Source organism: Giraffa tippelskirchi, chromosome 5, assembly GCF_054371585.1.
Source record: "Giraffa tippelskirchi isolate mGirTip1 chromosome 5, T2T-mGirTip1v1.2.pri, whole genome shotgun sequence".
In the NCBI taxonomy this organism is placed as follows: Eukaryota; Metazoa; Chordata; class Mammalia; order Artiodactyla; family Giraffidae; genus Giraffa; species Giraffa tippelskirchi.
In genome coordinates this window covers 11,778,424-11,804,245 of record NC_137279.1, presented here as the reverse complement: position 1 = coordinate 11,804,245, position 25,822 = coordinate 11,778,424, and the positions used below count along the sequence as shown (strand labels likewise).

General features: G+C 39.3%; 1 protein-coding gene across 1 annotated transcript in view; it reads right to left on the bottom strand.

The window, feature by feature from the left end:
• KCNK2 (potassium two pore domain channel subfamily K member 2) overlaps window positions 1-25,822 on the bottom strand; it is a 483,277-nt gene that overhangs the window by 374,916 nt on the left and 82,539 nt on the right. Inside the window, exon 2 of the transcript XR_014053975.1 lies at window positions 9,670-9,859. The gene's annotated coding sequence lies outside the window, so the exon portion shown is untranslated. The remainder of the gene's footprint in view (window positions 1-9,669; window positions 9,860-25,822) is intronic.

The following is a 25,822-nucleotide window of genomic DNA, read 5'->3' as shown; positions in this document are numbered from 1 at the left end:
TTCTGTCCACAGCCTCTTATCTTTCCAGGTTTTTCTCTCCCTTACTGTGTTTACAAGAGCACACTTGCCCTCTCCGAGCACCAAAGCCCTTGCCTCAGAAGGGAGCAGTAGCGTAGCAAGGGAGACTTGAAGCAGCCGTTCTGCATGGGTCTGAGTGCAGGCTTCGGCAGCCAAGGCCTCACGTAGAGTTCTGCACCCCCTCTGATGTGCTGCTTCCATGCAATCACTTCATCCCAGAAACCCTCACCCTATTTAGATGCCATTCCGGGTCCAAGTCAAGCTCATGTCCTTCATAACTGACCACTCCCCTCAGCTGCTGCAGCCCCTGGCATAGGATGGAGCTGGGCCATGCAGCAAGCAGTGCTGCAGTGGGCATCTGGCTCAGGCTGGGGCACACGCCAGGGTGGTTGTGGGAAACTGGCCAGAGTTCAGTGCATTTTCAATCTGCTTTCTCCACTTTGTTTCAATATGGTCTATAAAGGAAAAGAATCTTTAAAAAGAGGTGGATATATGTGTATGTACAACTGATTCACTTTTCTGTATTTGTGAAACTAACACAGCCTTGTAAATCAACTACATTCCAATGAAATTTTTTAAAAAATAGTAAACAAGGGTGTGCACACTTTTTGCAAGCAGGGTCTAGGTTTCTCAGAGGCCTCCAGTTAGCTCCACTGCTATTCTAACTAGCTAAGGGGACTCACCTTCCCAGTGTCGGAACCCAGGGCTGGCATGCCAAATATGTGGCTTGAACCACTCACTCCCAGGGCAGGTCTCCACCTGTGCCATCTACCTCCTCTTTTGTTCCCTCCCAGGGGCACAGGTTTCAACCTGATAGCTTCTCTCCTCTTCCCCTCCCACCCAATTCCATGTGGATCTTTCTTAGCCTTGGTTGTACAAGAGTTTTTCTGCTAGTCTCCAGTTATTATCCCAAAAGAATTGCTCCACATGTAGATTTACATTCAGTATGCTTGTGGGTGGAGGTCGAGTTCCATGTCCTCCTACTTGGCCATCTTGATCTGAATCCTTTTCACTGGTCATTTAAATCATCATTAGAGAGTGAACAGTAAAAAAACAAAAGTATGCAAAGTTAAGAGTAAATTTTTATTTTAATCCCTACTCTAGGAGATAACACTAGCTAAACTTAATTGTTTTACATCAAACCATTTCCAAAACTTTTGGGTTTAATATAAAACATAGTCGAGTGCATCTAAATCATGTTCAAAATTCAGACTTACCCTGGAGGCACCAGTATGTCATTTAAGGATTTTAATCAAAGAAATGGGAATGGACTTGACTGACCTGTGACAACAGTTCACAGAGTCAGCAAGCTTATTCTGTGAAGGACCAGATGGGAAATACTTTAGGCTCTGTGGATCATAAGTTCGGTGCACAACTATTCAACTCTGCCATCACGGAATGAAAGCAGCTGTGAACAATACAGAAGTGACTGAGCATGAATGTGCTCCCCAAAACCTATTTATAAAAACAGGTAGTGAGCCGGACTTGGTCCTTGGGCCATAGTTTGCTAACCCCTCATACAGACGTAATAAGACCCAAAGGGGGAAAAATTAAGGATAAACTTCTAAATTCGCTTGCTGCAACTTAGTTAACTTTGAAGATAGAAGGCTTTTTAAATTTTTTACTGATATGAAAAGACTAGCATCAGAAAGGTTGGGACTGTGTTTGTAATTCTTTTCTACTTCTTATGCTGATAGATTTCAAACTGGGGAAATCCTGCTTTCTATATCTTAGCCTCATTGTCTCCTGTTATCTGAGTTAACACCTCTATTCCCTGCTGCCAAAAGGGCTGTTCTTGTTACTATGTCAGACCCATTCTTTTCTGACTGGTTTGTATTCACCTACCCTTCAAATATACAGTTTTGAGGGAGGAGGGATAACAATGCCTGGCACTCATGGTACTCCATACACCCATTACGCAAGCAACATCAGTCTGCTCAATTAAAGAGCCCAGGACTACAAAGGAACTGTGTATCATGTGTATTACCACTCTGCCACAGACACTATTCAAATATCTGACTCTGAGAGCCCTTTTCTGCTTAGCCAGGTATTTTATCCTATATTTTTAATTACAAAAAGCATCAACAATATTCTTAGTAAATTTTCCCGTGCTCACTCATATCACTACTTTATAGAAAAAAAAAAAAAATCGAAATAACTTCTTTCTCTCCCTCACTCTCAAGTTTCCTTTCTGAATTACCGAGGAGACCTTTGAGTGTTGGAATGATAGTCAGATCTGGGGAAAACTGGCACAGTTCGTTTTAGAGATTGCCTCTTAAAACTCTCTAGGCTCTCCTAATTCTTTTAGAAAGGATCAAAATGACTATACAAATGCTAATAATAGTACCAATAATAGTTAACATTTATTGAAGGCTTCCTCAGAACTTTTCTTAAAATTCTGTATTTAATTCTCACAACAAGCCTATCAGGGAGTTACTATTAAAATCTCTGTTTTACATGGAAGGTAAGCAAGGAGTTGGAGAGCCAGGCTCCGGTCCTCAGGTCTCCAACTCTAAAACACACTGTGTGCTCTTGACAGCATCACCTCACTTTCCAACATCTCATGTTCTCCTCACCTGTCATGGCTCACTACCAGGGAGCCTTTACTGTTGATGGGGTAATCAGAAAATAATTGCAGAAGTGAAATTTGGTTCCTTTATCAGACTTTCCAGAGTCAGATATGTTGGCGCATTCAACCAGATGTGGCAGGTTAAAGTAGAAGTAAAAAGATATTGAAAAGAAAATCATTATTTCAAAGATGAGAAAAACAAGTGTTCATGGCCTCACAGACTGAAACCAGCAGAGCCTGGGGCCTGAATCCAGTCTTTCTAATGCCAGGTCCTTTCCAGGGACTGCTGCTCCTAACACGGACTTCCTCAGGAGTTCGCTTTCTCCAGTTTATTTAATGCCCTCCCATGATTAAAATAAATGATTTCAGAAAGCCGCTGAGTCTAAAGATAGGCCTGTGACATATCCCTGGAGGAGGTATTTTGGATGATGGAAACCTTCTGCTCTCCAGATCACAGGGCCTACTTAAATGAAGAGCTGACTCTAGTTTGGGAACTAAATTTAATATACTATCTAAATAATCTAAAAGAAAAATCTGGAAGTATTTTTATATACTGACTTTATCTATTAAATATATATTTATGTCAATTCTGCCTAAGATTTCTTTCTGGAACTCTTAGAAAATTATGCCATGACTCTAAGAGAGACACATCAAAACCATCTAAATTATAAATACAGTTATCATATTAGTTGGGACTGCAATATTTATGTAGCAAGCCTGTTGTGGTTATCTCACAGAAAGGATAGACCTACCACCCCAAATTTGGTTTGCATGTTGAGACTGATCATGCCACACATGGGAGGATATGAAAAGGCTTATCACTCACACTGTTCTGGGAGACCAGAGCATCCTCCTGACCAAGTCCTAAGAAAGCACAGGGGAGCAACTGGCATAGGATTATATGATGGCTAGGAGGAACAGGACTGGATGAGGGCTTCCTCTCAGAGATGGGCCTGGCATTGTTTGAACTCCCTGCCAGCCCTAAATGAGGGAGCACTCAACTTTATTATTAGAAAGTTTGCTCAGATGTGGGACAAGGGAGGAAGGAAGAGTTGTGGGGTGTGAATGCTGTCCATGGTCAAACACTAAAAGCGGAGTCAGACTCCTTAATAGAAAGCCCCCTCTAGACCCTGCTTGTTTCCTTTATATGGTAGTCAGAATTTGCCACTATCCACTGCTTCATTGCTTGGTATCTCTCTCTCTCCTCTCAACTGTGAACTCCAAAGACCATCACTTTATCAGTTTCCTTCATTAGTAGATGCCCAGAGCTGATCCTAACACCTGGCACAAAAGAGATGATCAAATACAGTCACTGGAAGCCAACAAGTACATGAAATATGCTCAACATCACTAATCATCAGGAAATGCAAATTAAAACCACAATGACATATCAATTCACACCTGTTAGGATGGCTACTGTTACAAAAACAAGGGATAACAAGTACTGAGCAAGGATATGGAGAAAGGGGAACCTTTGTGCACTGTTGGTGGGCATGTAAATTGATGCAGCCACTATGGAAAACAATGTGGAGGTTTCTCAATAAATTAAAAACAGAACTACCATATGATCCAACAAATCCACTTCTGGGTGTATATCCAAAGGAAATGAAAACAGGATATCAAAGAGACACATATACCCCTGTGTTCACTGCAGCACTATCCACAATAGCCAAGACATGGAAACAGCTTAAATGTACATCAATGGATGAATGGGTAAAGATGTATATATACACAATGGAGTACTACTCAATCATGAAAAAGAAAGGAACCCTGACATTGATAACAAAATGGATGCATTTTTAGGGTAAAATGCTAAGTGAAATAAACCAGACAAAGACAAGAACTACATGATATCAATTATATGTGGAATTTTAAAAAAAAGAACAAAAGAAAAAAAGTCAAACTCATGCAAACAAAGAATAGAAAAATTAGGTACCAGGGGTTGGGAGGTAAGGGAGATAGGAAGAAGTTGGAAAGGGTACAAACTTTTAGATATAATATGAATCGGGTCTGAGGATCAAATATAAATCATGGTGATTGTAATAACACTTACACACGTGTTATTAATAACACTTATACAAGGAATTTGTATAACTGATATTTACTAAGGAGTAAAACTTAAATGCTCTCACTAAAAAGAAAAAGTTAAATATATGATATAATGAATGTGTTAACTGACTAGGAGGAATCCTTTCACAATGTACACATACATCAAGTCACCACAAAGTAAACTTTAAATATCTTATAATTTTATATGTCCACTACACCTCACATCTGAAATAAAAAGCAAAAAATTAAAAACATTTTTAAGCAATGATAAAACAAAGATGCATTTGTAGGCTTCATTTAGCTATTCTATGTGTATCTATTAACAACACCCTTAATAACTCACCACTTACTTCATGCATCACTCCCCCGTACTTAGTGCAGGAGTGCTACAGTGCATACTGAATAAATCCTGAGGACTGGTGAGACTTTGTTATAACTGTTGCTTAAATTGGTAAAACATTCTTTTCAGTATGAATTTGATGGTGAAGTATACAAAATGGTTTCAATTATAATCCATGTTCACATGTTCATAACTTGATGAAAAAAATGTCTTTGAGGCTGAAACTTTCCATTTCATGTTCAAGCTCCACCCAAATATAGTTATTTTTTTCCTCTCTGGAAAATTTGAGAAAATCTGTATGATCACTTATGAATGTGGAAAATATGCAATCTTTCAAATGTTTAATTAAATAAAAGGATCAACAATTACAAAATTTGTAATATAAACCTACCATGCACATTTATAAAAACCAAAATATAAATATAGCAGGCCTCAGAAAAGAGATACTTTTTTTTATCCATTTAGAGAAAAACCTTAATTTTGAATGACTGCTAATTTAAAGCCTAGAAAAAGCTGTATTATGCAAGCACAATAGAAACTTTCATGTTAAGTGTGATCATTCAATATGCCTTTATGATACATTTACTTTATTAATTTTTGCTAAATGATAAACCATGGGCCAAGGAATAGAACTGAGGATAGAGACTGTTTTCTGATTTTTAATGCTCTGCATATAGTGTGTACTCAAAAATGTTTACTTATCAAATAAAATGTATACAATATGGCAACTAACTTTTTTAGTGCTTAAAGTTAATTTAACTTTCAGAAGTGATTTTTTACCAAATTTTCATAACAACTTACTTCGAAAATTTTTGAAAATTCCATTGTTTTAAATTCAGAATATCGCCTAGTTGATGCTTAGTTTGGGTGAAAGTCGACAGTCAGAGCTCCATAATCATTATTCAAAAGTTTAATTTCTTTAATAGCGTGGACCCAAGTACACACCCTACCCAAAGACAAAAAGACTTGGAGACTGATTTAAAATAATAGAAAGCTTTTCACATCTTTTTTACATTCAATAAAAATACAGTAGTACAATGGTGCTCAGTCACGCAGTTGTTTCCGACTCTTTGAGACCCAGCAGACCACAGCCTGCCAGGCCCCTCTGTCCATGGAATTCTTCAGGCAAGAACACTGGAATGGGTTACCATTTCCTCCTCCAGGGGATCCTCCTGATCCAGGGATCGAATCAGCATCTCTTAGCTCTCTTGCTTTGGCAGGCAGATTCTTTACCACTAGCGCCACCTGAGAAACCCTGATAGTGTTATAATGGCTCCAGATTTTTGACCTCTTACAGTGGAACAGGCATTCTGCCTAGCACTTTGCACAAATTATCTTCACAACAACTCATGAAGTAGGTATCATTTCCATTTTCCAAATGAGGAAAATGAGGTTTACATTGTTACACACCTATTAAGAATCACAGCTAAAACTGATCTGACTCCAGAGTACTATGGCCCTCTTACCCACAGTATATATAGCTCTAGAGTCTTTGCTATGAAATACTAAAACCCCAATGGTACTGAACAATGGACATTTAGGTTTCTTCCATGCCTTGGCTATTGTAAATACTGCTGCAGTAAACATCTTTCCAAGTTTGATTTAGCAACTTCTGAAATAATTTTAAAAGACTAACATTTGCATATACAAGTCCATAATCGCTCCTCTGAAGTTCCTGCAGCCAAGTGTGTTTCAAATTCTGTGTGTTTCTGATTTCAGGGAAGTATTACTTTGTATGCACTATATACCACATAATGTCTCCAATGGCATCTGAAAGCTCAACTTGCAGTCAAATCCATTCTTATGTCTGCAACAAATACTAAAAAAGATCTAAGGGGCATCACATCAATTTAGGTCAGATTGGTTATTGGATAAAAAAGATGTGATGCATATATAAAATTGAATACTACTTAGCCATGAAAAATGATACAGATGAATTTATATGCAAAGCAGAAGCAGAGGCACAGGCTTAGACGACAAATGCATGGATACCAAGGGGGAAGGAGGGATGAATTGGGTGATTGAGATATATATACTAGTATGTATATTCATAAAATAGACAACTAATAAGAACCTACTGTATAGCACAGGGAACTCTATGCAATGCCCTGTGGTGACCTAAATGGGAAGGAAATCCAAAAAAGAGGGGATAGATATAAACATATAGCTGATTCACTTTGCCGTACAGCAAAAACTAACATAACATTGTAAATAACTATACTCCAATAAAAATTAAAAAATGAAATAATGCTATTTGCAGCAACATGGATGAACCTAGAGAGTATTGTATTAGTGATAGTGAAGTCAAAGAAAAATATCATATGAAAACATTTATATGTGAAATCTTAAAAAATGATAGAAATGACCTTATTATTTCTAAAACAAGAACAGACTCACAGTCTTCAAACACAAAGTTATGGTTACCAAAGGGGAAAGGTGGGGGGAAGGAATAAATTAGGAGGTTGGCCTTAACACATACACATTACTACATATAAAATAGGGGCTTTGCAGGTGGCTCAGATGGAGAAGGAAATGGCAACCCACTCCAGTGTTCTTGCCTGGAGAATCCTAGGGACGGCAGAGGCTGGTGGGCTGCCGTCTATGGGATCGCACAGAGTCGGACACGACTGAAGCGACTTAGCAGCAGCAGCAGCAGTGGTAAAGAGTCCGGCTGCCAATACAGGAGATGCATGTTCCATCCCTGGGTCAGGAAGATATCCCTGGAGGAGGAAACGGCAACCCACTCCAGTATTCTTGCCTGGAGAATCCCATGGACAGAGGAGGCTGGCAGGCTACAGTCCTGGGGCCGCAAAGAGTCGGACACTACTGAGCGACTGAGCATGCATGCATGCATATATAAAACAGATAATCAACAAGGACCTACTGTATATAGCACAGGGAACTCCACCCAATATTATATAATGACCTTACGGGAAAAAAATCTGAAAAAGAATTGTTTGTCATATGCTCAGTTGTGTCTGATGCTTTGCAGCCCCAGGGACTGTATAGCCTGCCAGTCTCCTCTACCCATGAAATTTTCAGGCAAGAATACTAGAGCAAGTTGCCATTACCTATTCCAGGGAATCTTCCCGACACAGGGATCAAACCTGCATCTCTTGCACCTCCTGCATGGGTAGGTGAATTCTTTACCACTAGCGCCACCTGGGAACCCCGAAAAAGAATGGATATATGTATATTTATAACTGAATCACTTTGCTGTCCACCTGAGACTAACACAGTATTGTAAATCAACTATACCCCAATATAAAATAAAAATTAAATTAAAAAAAAAAGTTGGGAAGACAAATATTTATAAACAAAATAAGAAAGAATGAGCAAAATCTATACTGACCTAAGTAATACAGCTAGGAATATATCTTTTAAAGTGGGAAGAACTTTTATCAAATGTTAGGTTTTCAATTATCTATATTATAGGAAACTAGAATTGTGAATGTGAAAAAAAGATGTCTTTTAAAAATGTGCTTGTTATTTGAACTGTAATTAAATGGGGAAAATCTTTGCAAATATATTTGCCTCCTACTTGTGAACTTTTAAAAAGTGAAAATTTATCTTTTCACAAAGTTCAAATGAGACAGAACAAGTGATTATGACCTTCTTCTGGTGTGGATGTGACATGCTGATTTTGCTTACGCCAGGAAGTGTTTGTGTTTTTAATTAACCAATAAAACAAAGAAAGCTAAAAATAAATGTGGAGCTACAGCATATTAAAACAATTATACAAGTGTTTTTCCTAGTAAACAGACTTAGATATTATTGCCCTTCCTACATTTTTTTTTACAAAAAGTACTAACACATGAAAAGTTAACAGTATAATTTTGTGACATAAAATGACACTTCCATGTATACTGCTTGGTGGAAGCTGGCCCTGTGTATTTGCCACATTCACTTGTCATATACTGATGCTGGCATTACCACTGGGCTCCTATGAAGTCAAGTGAACTCTTTTTTAAAAATTTTATTATGAAAGAGTTTAAATAGATACCAGGTAGAGAGAAGAGCACAATAAACCACAGTTCATCTAGCACCTAGATTCAATGATTGCCAATATTTTGCCTGATTTTATCTCTCTCCCTCTTTTTCTCTCTCATGTCCTCTCACTCTTTCTTGCTTTTTCACCTTCTCAGCTATTGAAAAGCAAATCCAAGATACCATGACATTTAACTCCAAAGTACTTCAGGGTGAATTTTTTAAAATAAGAACATTTTCTTGCATAACAACATTAACATAATGTTATGTTAATAACATAACATAACAACAATAACAATAATAACAACATAACATAATACATTAAAAAACTTAACACAGCTCTGATCCTTTATTTTCATCTAGTACCCAGTCATATTCTAATTTTATTCATACCTATATAGTCAAATAAAGTCAAAATTGCATCCTCACTGGGCTTCTCTGGTGGCACGGTGATAAAGAACCAACTTGCCAATGCAGGAGACATAAGACACGCGGGTTCGATCCCTGAGTTGGGAAGATCACTTGGAGAAGGAATTGGCAACCCACTCCAGTATTCTTGCTTGGGAAATCCCAAGGACAGAGAAGTCTGGTAGGCTACAGTCCATGGGGTCTCAAAGAGTTGGACACGACTTCATGACTAAACAATAATAACAATAGGCTAATACAGTGTTGGGGGACAAAGGGGAAGCGGAGTAAATTCAAGCACCTTTAGGCAACACATGCCTGTACCTCGGTTCTTACTTCTTTTCTTTTCTAGTGGATTTCCATATTCCACTGTCTGATCTTGGCTTCTAATATTTACTAGTTGTGTGATGACGTAAGAGAATGCTGCATACTCTTGTCATCAGTTTTCACGTCTGCAAAGTGGATCCGATAAAACTTGCTTCAGGGGATAGCTGTGAAGATTCAGTGAAACAACACCTTTAAGAACTCAGTGATGGTGTAAGTACTCCTTAAATGTCCACCTCTTGTCCACTTTGATTAAATTAAGACTGCTCCACTTATTATGGAAGCAACATCCTACAATCTTACAAGTCGTTCTTGATCGGTTCTCCCACTCTGTCCCAGACACATTCTCAGAATTCTCTCCTACCATCTTTCTCCCTGTTTTTTACTTTTTTCTCCACTGACATTCCCTGTACCTTGGGCTGAGGAAGATAAGGTATTAACACGACTCCCATTCTTACATCTAAAACTATAATCACCACTACCAAAAACAATAACAGCAACAATAACTGCTTATATTTAACATCCAAAATAGTTTTTCACGTGCCATATTTGATGCTGTTCACAAGCCTATAAACAGGATATTACGATCTCCCTCTTTATAGTTAAGGTAGCCAAAGAGTGAAAATTTGTTTGCAGGTTCAGGGGAAAAAAAAATGTTGTTACCAGTATTCGTATCAATTATCAGCCACTCTTCAACTAACAAAGGAGACTGATGAATTTTAATTTGTTCTTTCTACTTTGAAGCTGATTTGAGGATCAGGGAGGCACCAACTAGGAGGACTGTGGCTCCAGGTTAGAGTTTCTTTTTAAGTGTTGGTTAAAATAACTTAACTTTGAAGAATGTTGTATCCTGTAGGAAACTGGTTCTGATTTAAATGAATTCTGCCACTCCATATTCTGTCTCAGAAGCAGATTTTACAAGAAACTGTAGCTGAAGGAACGGGAGCATTTCTACTTTAGTTTATACAAGGCCTGCTAAAGCAATAGAAAGTTAGGGACTAAAGCAAAAATAATCAGTTTGTATGTGATAATCTCTCTGTTTCTGTAAGAGAAAGATCAGAGAAAGAACAGGGACTGTGGAAAGCAAATGAAATTCCTAGCCTTGATATTAATACTTAGTGTCGTGGTCTGTGCGCTGGCTGGAAAAGAATTTCCAGACATGAGGCAGAATGAGAGGAGAATAAAGTTTACTAGTGTGGGAGACGCTGTTAGAACAGCAGGCCGGATCAAGGGAGAGTCGACCCCTTTCATGGGCTAGTAGCCAATTTTTTACAGCATCAAGACAGAGAAAACTCCTATTGGAAGGGTGGCATTAGGTGACTGGTTAGGATGCTACAGGGTGGGCAGCAGGGTGGGTATTTTGCCCAATATGGGGTCAGGGAACTGGCAGGTTTAGATCTGGAGGCTCATAGCAGCAGCTGCTATGGGGATTGGTCAGTTCCAGAGATTTTTGTCCTGTGACCTTGGTACAGGGCTCTACACCTGTGACCTTGCCATCGTGCTCCACAGTGAGGAGCCATCCAAGGATTCACCTTAACTGAAGGGGGATTCAGCTGAGAAAAGCTGCCCACAGGAGGTTCACTATGGCAACTCTGAATCTGTAGCATTCCTCTAGAATGGACTTCTTGGCTGTTAAGTAATAGAAGTAAGGTAAACTCCCCCCAAATAACAATAGTAAATTTATGCTTGTAAAAATTTCAAGAACTCGTTAGAGACTAATGTAACATACACTATTATAAGATGATGAAAAGGATATTTAATTAGGATAACTGGTTCTATATACTACACTCTTTAACCGCCACACCAAAATTATCTTTAGAAGAATCTTTTTAAATTGTATAAAAGTGAAAGTCGCTCAGTCATGTCTAACTCTTTGCGAGCCCATGGAATAGTCCATGAAATTCTCCAGGCCAGAATACTGGAGTGGGTATCCGTTCCCTTCTCCAGGGGATCTTCCCAACCCAGGGATCGAACCCAGGTCTTCCCACAATGCAGGTGGGTTCTTTACCAACTGAGCCACCAAGGAAGCTTTAAATTGTATAAATCCCTAAAATAATATCTTCTCTAGTTGCCCCTTTATAAAAAAAAAAAATCCCCAGTGGAAATTGTGAATAAAAGTTGTAGAAACTGGCCAAATATGTGTGAGGTTAATATATACTGAATATCAAACTCAGATCTTTTTTTCCATTCTTTTCCCAAGGATAAGGTAGTTCAGGGCACTGTAAATGATACTGGAGGATAATAATGTTTGTAATGGCAAAAACTCAGATGGTGCCATATTTAAAAAAAAAAAAAAAACTGAGGAAAATATACAGAGGAAAAGGATATGAGAAAGGAAACAATTAAAACTCCAGCCAAAAAGAGCAGCTGTGGGAGAAGGATGGAAATGGAAGTGAGATTTTAAAAGAAAGCAAATGCTACTTTCATTACTCTTTTATAAGTATTTATTTGTTAGAAATAATCAAGAGTGCTCTAGAATTCATAGAACCAGGCAAAATTCTTGCCCAGGAGAAAAAAATCAAAGACCTAACAGTGCCAATGTGTAGACCCCATGAACTATAGCCCACCAGGCTCCTCTGTCCATGGGATTCTCCAGGCAAGAATACTGGAGTGGGTTGCCATTTCCTACTCCAGGGCATCCTCCTGACCCAGGGATTGAACCTGGGCTGGGTCTCCTGCATTGTAGGCAAATTGTTTACCAGCTGAGCCACCAGGGAAGCCCTAGAAACTCATTACCTGGACTCTATTCTTTTATCAAATAGGAGTAACTGGGAAGCTGTGGTTTGTATTTATCCTACATATTATAACCACTGCTGTGATTTAATGGTGATTTGTATCTTAGCTAATCTTGCTGCTACGGTTTGAATGTCTACAGGACTCCCAAGACTGTGTTGAAGTTCTAATGCCCCATGTGATGGTATTAGGAGCTGGAGCTTTGAGAGGCGCTTAGGTCATGAGAGTGCCACTCTCATAAATGGGATTAGTACTCTGATAGAAGAGACCTACAGAGCTCCCTCACTCGTTTCACTGTGCAAGGACACGAGAAGTCTGCGACCCAGAAGGTCATCACCCAACAATGTTGGCACTCTGACTTCAGACTTCCAGCCTCCAGAACCGTAAGGAAGAAGTTTCTGTAGTTTATAAGCCACCCAGTCTGTAATATTTTGTTATAGAAGCCAAAGCAGACTAAAACACCTGCTCTACTGAAATGATCTGCCTACATTCTGCCACCTCCCCAAGATCATACCCACCTTTAGGGCAAGGCCTAGACTTCATTCACTTCGGTATCTTTGCCTCCACATTCATGTTTCCCATGACAATGCAGCCTGGGAGTGTCACAAGCGTGGCAATTTACTCTCAGCCCCCCTCCATGCTTGTTCTGTTTCCCGTTTTCTCTCTGAACTAACAGAGTCACAATCCAGTGGCTCTCGATGTAAAAATATGATGGCCATCTTGACTTTTCCCTTTCTTTGCATGTATATCATACTGCTCAACAACAACAAAAATCAATTAGCTTTACTTTTCAAATGTCTCTCAAGTCTACTTTCCTTCTCGATCCTCCCACAAGGCCCAGATTTTTATTTCTTTTTATTTCTCACTTGTGTTTTAACAGCCTCAAACTGGCTTCTAAGACACACATTTTCCCAGTGTGTCTCTCAGTAGAAAGATAAACTTGAAAAATTCAGACTATACTGCTAAATAAATAACAAAAATCAGAGATTTCTGATCAGCTGGGAGTAAACTCAGCCTTTTCTGCAGGACACCCAGATACCCCATGGGCAGGTTCTGTGTCTCCCTTCAAATTCATTTTTCATCCACACTCCTACACTCCTCTCAGCTGAACTTCCTTCTGTCCCTCAAATACATAAAACTTGCATTCCCTTACATATGCTGCTCCTTCTTCCTAGAATGCATCCCTCTTTTACTCAAGGCAAAGCTCTGTTCACTGATGTAGTATCATCTCTCCTGAAAAAAATTTCCCAACTCCTGGATGGAGTTTGCTGCTCCAACTCCATATTCTCACAACATAGCAGTCAAATTTGAGCATTAATCATATGGTAACAATATGCTGACCTCTCCATGGGTTCTGGCTTCCTGAGAGCCAAGACTGCTATATGACTGTCCCTCAATACAAGTTCTATCAATGTCTGAATAAAAGAATAAATTGATCAATGAAAAAATAAATACAGTATTAGAATTTCTAAATAACTTGAGAGATAAAATTTTCTCAAGCAATCTTAAGCACCATTTATAGGAACTATCTTGCAATCAATAAATCTTAAGTAGATCACTCCAATAACTTAAGAGCATTAAGGTTACAGCATTAGTGTAGTGTTAGTCACTTAGTTGTGTCCTACTCTTTGCAACTGCATGGACTGCAGCCCTCCAGGCTCCTCTGTCCATGCTATTCTCCACGCAAGAATGCTGGAGTGGGTTGCCATTCCCTTCTCCATGGGATCTTCCTGATCCAGGGATCGAACACAGGTCTCCTGCATTGCAGGCGGATGGATTCCTTACCATGAGGGAAGCCTGATGGCTTTTAATTACTTGGCTTTTAATCAATTTAAAGTTATTTTAGGTAATTAAAAATTAAGTTATTTAACTTTTAATTACTTAAAAGTTATTATTCCCAAAATTCATGCTGAGTTAGACTGCCCTTCCTCTTGCGTTCTATAACTTTATTTATTCACTTAAGAAATATCTTCCTCATGAGATTTGAAGTCCATCAGAAAGCATACCATAGTTGTTGTTTTGTACAACACTCAATCTGCAATACCTACTCACAATATCTGGCCCAAAGTAGGCTGTCAAACAATATTTTGAGAATGAATGAATAACGGGTTGATGCTTGTCAACTGCTAAAGACCCTGACAGATGAAGACTTAAACATGGTTTAAACTGAGTGGACTGGGCCTTAAATTGTATTGTTAATTCTCTGCAGAAAACAAACCAGTATAGTGGTTCACTGACAGAAAAGATTCTATCCTTTCAAGAGCAGTTAAGACCTAAGAAGCTAAACTAAAAAGAAGCAAGGAGCTCATTACCACTCTAGTTGATTATAAAATTTTACCCTGATAATTTTTCACAGTCACTGAAGTTTCTAGTTCTCCCTGAGAAAAAAGATGTCCTGCCAATCAATGTTGTCATCCTAAATCACTCGCTAATCACAAAAAATAAATATGTGTTGCTATTTTAAAAGACTAAATTAGAAGGACTATGCTTACATGTTTAGATGATTAATGAAAAGACTCCCCATAAGATTCCTTAGAGTAGGAAACTCCTTAGCTCTTTTCAAATAATTCTTGATTTATAACAGTTTAAAACATATAAGTCATTAGACAGGTGGTATTACATTACAGAACTTTGAAGTCAAACAGGCCTAGTTTGAATCTGAGAAAGTTAGCAAAACTTATTAAACTTCACTTTCCTTATCTGCAATATGCAAATAATAACTCATACATCTTAAAACATGTAAGGCTCTTATCTTGGTGACATCCAAGTAGAAAGTGCTCAACAAATAGTTGCTTTAAGAAAAAAAAAGTATTTAGACTCTTCAGCCAAACATCTGCCCCCAAGTTATAGGAAAATTTTACAAACTAGGCTGTATGATTTCTATTAATGTTGAAAAACATATACATCTTTCTTTCCCATATAAAGCCTCTGATGGAAATTCATTCCTGGAACACATATTTGGCTGACACCCATGAGTCAATTTAGCCTATACCTGAATGAGGCTGCAAGTTTCTGGAACTGAGGATTCACTTGTTTTCACTATCAAAGAGGAAAAAATATGTTTGATGGAGACATTTTTTAAATCTTGTATTTATAAAATCTTATATTATGTGGTTTAGAATTGATGTTATCCTTCTCTTATTTTATCAAAAATAATTACTAAATGAGATTAACTAGGTGTTTAATCTGTGTTAAAACAGAAAGTTCACAATAAGCAGTATTACCCCCAAAATTCCCCATGGATCTTCTATGAGACAGTGATGGGTTTTGTACTTTTTACTGGTGATTATACTTATAAATCAAAGATGTAAATCAAAACATTAAATTGTTCATTGGGTAGATCAAAACTTACTATCCAAAACAAACTTCCTTTATCTTCAGAAGTGGTGTTTCTCATCCGAATCACTTAACTCACAGATATAACTTGCATTTTGCACAAGAAATTCCACTTATAACATAGAGTTAGAAATCACTGACCTGCAGAACCTTACATGCATGTGTGTACTGTGCTGTGTTCAGTACATGCTAAGTCATGTCCGACTCTTTGTGACTGCAGGGACTGTAACCTGCCAGGCTCCTCTGTACACAGGATCTTCCAGGCAAGAACATTGAAGTGGGTTGCCATTTCCTACTCCAGGGGATCTTCTCAAACCAGGAATCAAACCTGTGTCTCCTGCATCTCTTGCACTAGCAGATGGATTCTTTACCCTGAGCCGCCTGGGAAGTTCCCCTTATATGGATGTTCAGTTCAGTACAGTTCAGTCGCTCAGTCACGTCCATCTCTTTGCAACCCCATGAACCGCAGCACTCCAGGCCTCCCTGTCCATCACAACTCCCAGAGTCCACCCAAACTCATGTCCACTGAGTCGGTAATGCCATCCAACCATCTCATCCTCTGTTGTCCCCTTCTCCTCCTGCCCTCAATCTTTCCCAGCATCAGGGTCTTTTCAAATGAGTCAGCTCTTCGCATGAGGTGGCCAAAGTATTGGAGTTTCAGCTTCAGCATCAGTCCTTCCAATGAACACCCAGGACTGATCTCTTTTAGGATGGATTGGTTGGATCTCCTTGCAGTCAAAGGGCCTCTCAAGAGTCTTCTCCAACACCACAGATCAAAAGCATCTATTCTTAAGCGCTCAGCTTTCTTTATAGTCCAACTCTCACATCCATACATGACTACTGGAAAAACCATAGCCTTGACTAGACAGACCTTTGTTGGCAAAGTAATGTCTCTGCTTTTTAGTATTCTATCTACGTTGATCATAACTTTCCTTCCAAGGAGTAAGCGTCTTTTAATTTCATGGCTGCAGTCACCATCTGCAGTGATTTTGGAGCTCAGAAAAATAAAGTCAGCCATTAGGTTAGTGCAAAAGTAATTGTGGTTTCAGACTATGAATTTTAAATCATTATAACTAGGCCCAAACACATCTTTATACAATCTACACATTTTTGCCAATGAGAAATAAGTTTGTTTATTCCTGTGGCATAAAAATCCATGCTTTGAGATTCAACAAACTCTTGGAAAGAATTTTATGCTTCCTGCTGGCTGTGGAAGCATTTTCTCTGCAAAAAGGTGCTGAGGTGCTTGAAGAAGCGGTAGTCAGTTAGCAAAAGGTCAAGCAGATGAGGTAGAATTTCATAGCCCAATTCGTTCAACTTTTGAAGCATTGGTCATGTGATGTATGGTTGGGTGTTGTTAAGAACTGGGCCGTTTCTGTTGACCAATGCCAGCTGCAGGCATTGCAGTTTGGGGTGCATCTCATCGATTTACCGAGCATACTTTTCAGATGTAATGGTTTTGTCAGGATTCAGAAAGCTGCAGTGGATCAGATGGGCAGCAGACCACCAAACAGTCACCATGACCTTTTCTTGGTGCAAGTTTGGCTTTGGGAAGTGCTCTGGAGTTTCTTCTTGGTCCAGCCACTGAGTTGTTCATTGCCAGTTGTCGTATAAAATCTACTTTTAATCTCATGTCATGATCCGATTGAGAAATGGTTCCTTGTTGTTGTGTTGAATAAGCGAAGATAACACTTCAAAAAGAAGATTTTTAGATTTGTGGTCAGCTCACAAGGCACCCACTTACTGAGCTTTTTCACCTTTCCAATTTGCTTCAAATGCCGAATGGCCACAGAATGGTTGACACTGAGTTCTTTGACAACTTCTCATGTAGTTTTAAGAGGATCAGCTTCGATGATGGCTCTCAACTGGTCGTTGTCAACTTCTGAAGGCTGGCCACTGTGATCCTCATCTTCAAGGCTCTTGTCTTTGACCTCTCAACCTCAAAATAGATGCCTGAGTTAAAACTCCGTCTCTACACTTACCAGTTGTGCATCCTTCAGCAAGTTAGTTACCTTCCTCGTGTCTTGATTACCTATTCCAAACTATGGTGAGCACAATAGCAGCAGCAGCAGCAGCAATAAGGTCTGAAGATGAAATGAGTTACTACAAGCAAAGCACTCATAACAGATCACGACACGCAGAATATGTGATGTGTGAGCTATTAGTATTAAGGCAATATCTACTGTTTCATGTTGTTATCGTCATTACTTTAAGTCACCACAGGAGGCCTTATCTTTTACAACAGAATCAACAATCTTTTTCTTACAGGGTCAGATTAAAAATATGTTAGACTTTGGGCCCAGAAGCAAAATCAAGGCTATTAGGTAGGTATATACAAAAACATTCAAAATGCAACCATGAAAATAATCAGAATGAAACTGGAAAAAAAAAAATGTAAAAAAAAAATTTTTTTTTTTTGTTAATAGACATCAAAAAACAGGTGGTTGGTCAGATTTGACCCATGTACCTGAGTTCGTCAACTCCTGTTCTAGAACCACACTGTCCAGAAGAAATATAAGGTAAGCCACAAACATGAATCACACAAGTAATTTAAAATTTTCCAGTAGTCATACATTTAAAAAAGCAAAAACAAGGAGGCAAAGTTAAATTTAATTATCTATTTTATTTAGTCTTATATATTTAAAATAGTATCATTATAGAACATTCGAGTACAAAAGAGCCACATTTCAAGTGTTTAAAGGGCAACTTGATCAGTGCAGTCTAGAAGTACAGAATGAAAGAGTTGGACTAAATAACATATAAAATTATATATAAAATATATGATATAAATAATGTAGAAATTCAAGATAATACATAAAAGTTTCCTTTTGCTCTAAAAACGTCAATTCTGAAGTTAACTTTCTAAAATCCCACCAATATGTATTTATTTATTTATCTCTGAAATTGAGTATCCTGTATGTAACAGGTACTGTAGCGAGCTTGAAATAAAGACAGACAACTTAAGAATGGTATTCCTATTCTATAGAAGTTCACTCTCTAACATGGGAAGAACAATTTCTAAGACTATCAAAAATATAACACAGTAAGAAAGTCATACAGAGATAAGACAGAAATGGTACTGAAGGAGGGTGTAGCACCAGGGAGGACATGGCCATTCCCCCTGAGAACCGAGAAGAGGGCCAGAGCAGCATCACAGAAGTGGTGATGTTTGACCAAAGTTGGTAGAGTGGTGAAGGGCTTCAATTTCTGGACAGGAGGCAACACGATGGAAGGCAGGGAGGGAGGAATGAAATAGCCGGGCTCCATCAGAGACCTGAAGGTCTCCTCCTGACTGACTAGACTTACAGATGCTAGAAGGAAAAGTCCTAGCCAGAGATCTCAATGAAGAGCCATATGCTGGCTGTTATTATTCCGTGGTGAATGCTCACAAGTTTGGACAGTACCCTGTAGGGAATGAGGAGGCATCAAATAATTGGGAGGCTGGAGCTGGCGATGATCAGCTCTGCATTTTGAAAGCATCATTTGCCTGAAGTTTGGAGCCTGGGTTAGAGGGGGATGGGAAGACATATTGGGAGATGATGGTAGTTACCCAGACTCGTGACTGTGAAAGGTTGAACCAAGAAAGAAACAGAGGAGGACACAGACACGGGAAACAGTAAAGGCAACAGGTAGGTGTTAGATGAGGGAAAGGAGAGGAGGGAAAGATGCAGAGGCTCAGATTTCTGACCTAGATAACTGGAAATGCCACTGGGCTTCTCTTTACCACCACAGGAAAAACAGAAGGAGGCTCTCCAGAGAGAGAAATTCCTTTATAGAAGCTTCCAGAGAGACCCATCTTACATGGAACGCCTCTCTGTAGCAAGTCTGTCTTGGTCAAGTTCAATATAAGGGACTTGATTTGTTTGTCCTTTCATAAAAAGCTCAGTGGAAGAAACAGATTTTTTTGAAATGCTTTGTGTGAGTTTCCAGCCCTACACTGGAACAATGATGCCAGTGTATTGTTCAATGCTTGTTTTGGGACAGAACATCTTAAGTTCATGATCTAATGTTCCTGAATCAACCACAAACTCCCTGCAGAAAACTAAATTTGCCTGAACTGCAAGTTCAACGCTTTCTCTTCACGATTCAGTAATGGAAATATATCAAGCTTCTCTTCACCTCAAGCAGTCATTAGTTCCTTCTGACCACATTTTTCAGTCTCTTATTACCACAGATTTCACCACCATGGTTATCAAGTCTTTCAGTGCAGCTTCAACCATTATAACCTCCCTTAGTTTTGGTCAGGGCAGGCAGGAAGGGGGAAGATTTCTCATCTCAAAAGCGGTTTATATAAAGGAGCAAAATCCTTCCCAGGAGGTCTCTGTACCATCAGTCTTCCCTTTATGCCTCACTGAATGGAACTGAGACACAGGTCCATTTCTAAACCACTACCAACAAGGCCAATAGGTTTACCATGGCCTGGCTTAGATCAAATACAGTTCCATTTCATAGCACTGAGGGGCAGGAGTCATCTTTTCTTTCCATGTGCTATCAAAATATTAACAGTAATCAGTGTATCCATTTCCTATGGCTGCTGAAATAATTGCCACAATCTTAGGGGCTTAAAATAACACAAATCTATTATCCTACTGTTTGGGAATCAGAAGCTCAAAATGGGTGTCACTGGGCTGAAATCAACATACAGGCAGGACTGTGCACCCTCTGGAGGTTCTAGGAAAAAAAATTGTTTCCTTATTTCTCTTTGTCCAGCTTTTAGAGGTCACCAGCATTCCTTGGCTGACAGCCCCATTTTGCATCTTCAAAGACAGCAGTATAACATCTTTCTATCTCAGTTAAAAAAAAAAAAAAAAAACGAAAGGAGTCTATCATTTTGGAGTAACATTCTTACTATGTTGGAATTATACTGAATTACATTAGTATTTCATCTAATCTGTATTTCATCACAGGTGCATACAGGACTAATACATTTCAGTACTTATCTCAGGGACTGGAAGAATTTAAACAGAAGGCCAGATTTAGCAAGTGTGCTGGAGATTTAACATTATAACATGAATGTGTTTTCGTTCACTTTCTAGTGTCGGTCAATACAGTGTTATCCCATTGTCCTTCTTAATATAGATACTTTGGGTAAAAGCTAATAATAATTTAATTTCAATTTATTTTTGAGGACTTAGTCCTGTAGGAATAATCAACCTCTACCCACTATTTCCATTTCCTGTCTATGCCTTTCAAGGTCACAAAAGTAGAGATTTTTAGAAAAATAATTGTTTTAAAAAAATGTTAGCAGTAATATCTACTGGGTTTATTGTTTTATTTCCTTTTTGTTTTAAAATCCCAGGGCAATTATAGTTGCATTTAAATAATTCTAAAAAGTAGTCTCCCTGGGAAGATTTCCCTATCTATTCAAAGGTAGACATACAATAAAATATAAAAATAGCATTTGTGGTAAACAAAGTGTTAAAAATGAGTTTATAGTTTTGAAAACTGGCAACATGAACACCTAGATTTTAACACATATAATGATAAATAGCTATGCTAGCGTATTAGTAGGCAAAGACATTTTCTTAAACTAATAGCATCCATTTGCAGAAAGGCAAAAAGGTGATGGGTTAGAGAGATAATTCTTAATTTTTACACATGATGAATTCCTAAGAAGACACATGAACACCAAATATGGAAAAGTTGAACAATGGCCTTACGTATTACAAGGGAAAGATCTATTCCAAAAAGGCTAAAAGACAAAGGAAAATCCCTGATTACATCACGCCATTTAGACCATCTTCAACAACATATTGCCAACATGCCCTTTATTTTTTTCCCCTTCCTTTACAACTGAACATCCCTGGCAACTCAGGTCTGATAAGCATTGATTGAACCTAAAAATTAAACGCTCCAGGGGTGGGGTGGGGGGGAGAATAATCTTCATCTCAATAGTTTCATCACTAATGTCAATAATTCGGTTTCTCTGTTTTCCACACGTTTAAATATTAAGGATTATATGCAATAAAATATTTATTTAAATAATTACAGAAACAAACACTACTATACAGACAACACTGAACTACTGCTTGGCAAGCAACAGTGACGGCCAGTAGATCTCAGGCCAAATTCAGCATAATAAGAAAGGCAGTTTGAGTGTACTATTGCATAGCTTATGAAACAGAATTAAAATATCAGATAGTAGAGAAGGAAGGCCTGTAGTCCTATTCTCAAGTGTTAAACTCTTAACATCTCAACTGGGATATACGATGGTTTCATGTGTGTAATAGGGTAGGGTGTCTGGAAGGCAGAGGTTCTATCTTTCTCTCCACGGCTGTCTGGGAAGTGAGTTTGGCTTTTTGTCTGAATCTCAGACAATTTTTTTCAATTAAAATACTTCCAGAACAACGCAGGCCCAACAGTCTAGGACCCTTTTCAATGTCCCCGCAAGTCCTTGTCTCTCCTTTCTCCCTCCAGAGTCAGAACTCGGGACTCAGCCAACTTCAGGTGCATGGGACATGTGGCAGCTAGGATACACCTCACCAGCAGCCATCAACCCTCCTGTTTTCCAGATGTGCACCCATTCACTGCATGCCAGGTTTGCTGCTGCAGATTTGGAAGTTTACAAGTGAGTCATGAAGTAAAAACGACCAGGAAGCTCTGGCCTAAGCCATTGCCTCAAAGCTGAAATCTGAACCATCGACTTTTTTCTCCCTTCAAAGTATTGATGAAGAGGACTGCCTTACCACCAAAGCCACATTCAGTATTGGGCAGAAACTCATGGAGAGTTTTTCTCAGGCCCTGGGGAATGTCAGAAGGTTCTTATTAAAATGAACACTGAGTAATAAACTTTAATAGTCTCCAGAGGTACATAACGGCAGAGAATGATACATTAAAAAAAATGCTGATTTAATAAGAATACTTATAAACTCCTCATAAATCACTTATTGGAAAGTATAATTTTAGATTACCTAAAAGACAATGAAACTATGATAAATTGTAACTCATGCTGAACTAAGCCTTATGTCTCCAGTATCAAACAAATACATAAATTAATGTCCTTAATTAGCAGCTGATGAGAAAAAATCATGCTTAGCTTTAGAAGAACTCTATAACGTCTGTGAAATTTCCAAGTCTGTTGCTAAAATAAGCTTTTCTCTTTCACAAGTTTGTTTTTTTTTTCCTGGATCTCCCTGCAAGATGTCAACTCAATACATTATGCACACTTCTGAGGTTGCCCATCACAGGAAATTGCTGTCTGACAAAGCTATTTCCAATCTGTAATGATTACTGTATCTGTCAAACAGGTAGTTAAAGTAACATAATAAAAGCAAGAAAATCTGATGCTTCCCCAAACGTCTGGGCAACCAGTCTTCTCTCACACATGCACTTCACAGATGCACTGTATTTGTCAGCAGAATACAAAATAAAACATAACAAAGCCCATTTTCTCCAATTTGCATAAGCAGCATCAGTGGAAGGGGGAGCAAGAATGAAAGAGTCTGGATTTCTTTCACTTGTATCTTCCAGTTGTCAAAATCTGAAAAGGTATAATCACCCTGACAAGAAAGGAGTCAGCGGTTTCCATGGTAATGCTGAGAAGGGAATGCCAAGGAACGGCCAAAGGAGGTAAGAAAGAGGTCAAGTTTATTACTACAATCTCCTTCTGAATCTTGTTATTTTCGACATTTTGATGGAAAAAAAATCCAATTTTAAGTGACTTTTCTTGATGTTTCATGGGTAAGTGTCAAATTGCAAGACACGGAAAAGAACGTCTGAGTGGAAGTGAATGGGAGGGAGATCCTCATAAAGGGATCGAACTGCTGAGATCTAGGCTGACGGACGAGTTCCAGGAGTTTTACTAACCTCTCCAAAGGCAGGTGGACCTCACACCTAAAATCAGAGCTTTCCAGAGAAAGTGAGTGGGAGGGGGGACGGAGCTCATTGATTACCTTCTGTCACGCATTTTCTCACGTGTGGGCAAGACAGAGTGGCAATCTACCAAGCCCCTGAATGTCATCCCAGAGAATTTAATTTCCTTCTATTCAGCTTGTTATGGAGTTAGAGAATTTGGAAAAGTTTCTAACACATGGACAATCTGTGACCTAAGACCTCTTTATTATAAGAACAGCTACCTGAGGCAAGTACTTCATTTTTGGGCTCCAGTTTCCTTCTGTTCAACAATGGGCATTAAAAATGCTTATTTGCTCTCTGATTGCTGCCAAATCTAAAGGAAGAATTGAGCAAGGGTGAGTGGGACAGAGTATGCTGAGAAGAGCCACCTCTAAACTGAACTTGGCTTTTGAGGAACCAGAGTCTGGGTACATTGGGGGTGGAAGGGTACCCAAGGGTGCCAAGGCAATAGGCAGGGTACAAATAGAGTGAAGTCAAGAGTAAGTATCAATGGGCTTCCCTGGTGGCTCCATGGTAAAGAATCTGCCTGCCAATCCAGGAGACACAGGTTCGATCCCTGGTCCGGGAAGATCCCACAGGCCCTGGAACAACTAAGCCCATGCACCATAACTATTGAGCTTGTGGTCTAAAGCCCGGGAACTGCAACTATTATGCTTACACACTGCAACTACTGAAGCCCATGCAACAAGACCCTATGCTTTGCAGCAAAAGAAGCCACCACGATGAGAAGCCCACACACCACAACTAGACCATAGCCCCCACTCGCTGCAACTAGAGAAGTCCACGCAAAGCAACAAAGACCCAGCAAGAAAAAAAAAAAAAAAGACCCAGGAGAGCCATAAATGAATAAATAAAATTATTTTCAAAAAGAAAATAGTGAGAATCAGAGTGGAACAACACAGAGAAACAGGGTCTCCCAACAACCACCACTGAATATATTAGAGAAGAATCCAGGGATGTTCCTGGTTTCAACACATTTTTGCAGTTGTGACAGATTCTTCATGACTCCATGGACTGTAGCCTGCCAGGCTCCTCTATCCATGGGATTCACCAGGCAAGAACACTGAAATGGACTGCCATTTCCTCCTCTTGGGAAACTTCCTGACCCAGGGATTGAACTCACATCTCTTACATCTCCTGCATTGGCGGGAGAGTTCTTTACCACTAGCGCCATTTTTATTAAGCACTTATTATGTGCCAGGCACTGTTGTAGGTGCCAGAGATGGTGAACCAACTAGAAAGTGTCTCTTCCCTGAGGGACAAGAAGTGTGACAGAGAAAGTAGTATCTGCCTCAGGAGGATCTAGCAAGAGTGCCTCATTTAGGCAGAAAGGACAGGAGAGAATTCCTGGGAGCAGTACCCCTTTGATCAGCCTGAAGCATGAACAGGAGCCAGCCAAGTGAAGAGGGAGAGAAAGAGTATCCCAAACCCAGGGGCACCCTATGTTTTTAAGGAAAAATGAGTCCATGGGGCCTGAAGGACTGAAAGATCACAGCCAGAATTTAGAATATGCCAGTTGGGAGAGAAGGGGAAGCAATACAAAACGAGTGAAAGATAAGGGCAAATTCCTAAGGTGTTATGAGTCAGGTGAAGACTTACCTAAGTGTCAGGAGAAGTTACTAAGGACAGTAAGCAGAGGAGAAAGGCGATCTGATCTACATTTTTTCACATCACTGGCTTTGGTGTCAAAGATGCATTTGATTAAACCTTAACTCAAGGATTCAGGACTTTGGGATGCTGCTAAAGTAGTCCAGGCAGGGAAACTGGCGATACGTAGACTAGGGTGACAGTGGAGGCAGACAGAACTAGAGGAGTCAAGCTCCATATTAGGAAGTAGGCATAAGACATCACAGTGGCTGATAAGACTGGCCATGGGAGAAATGAAGAAAGAGCTAAGGATGAAGTCTAGGTTTGCTACTTCAGCTGCAAGGTGGGGAGAGTGGGTGTTTGAAAAGCCAGTCATCGTATGTTCACCCTGTCTGCAAAGTAATAGGGCCCAGAAGGTTCAGAAAAGGAAATTCAGATATAGAAAAATCCAGGAGCTGGCCAGGCTCCTCTGCCCAAGGGATTCTCCAGGCAAGAATACTGGAATGGGTTGCCATGCCCTCCTCCAGGGGATCTTACCAACCCAGGGATTGAACCTGTGTCTCATTATGTCTCCTGCATTGGCAGACAGGTTCCTTACCACTAGTGCCACAGATAGCTAA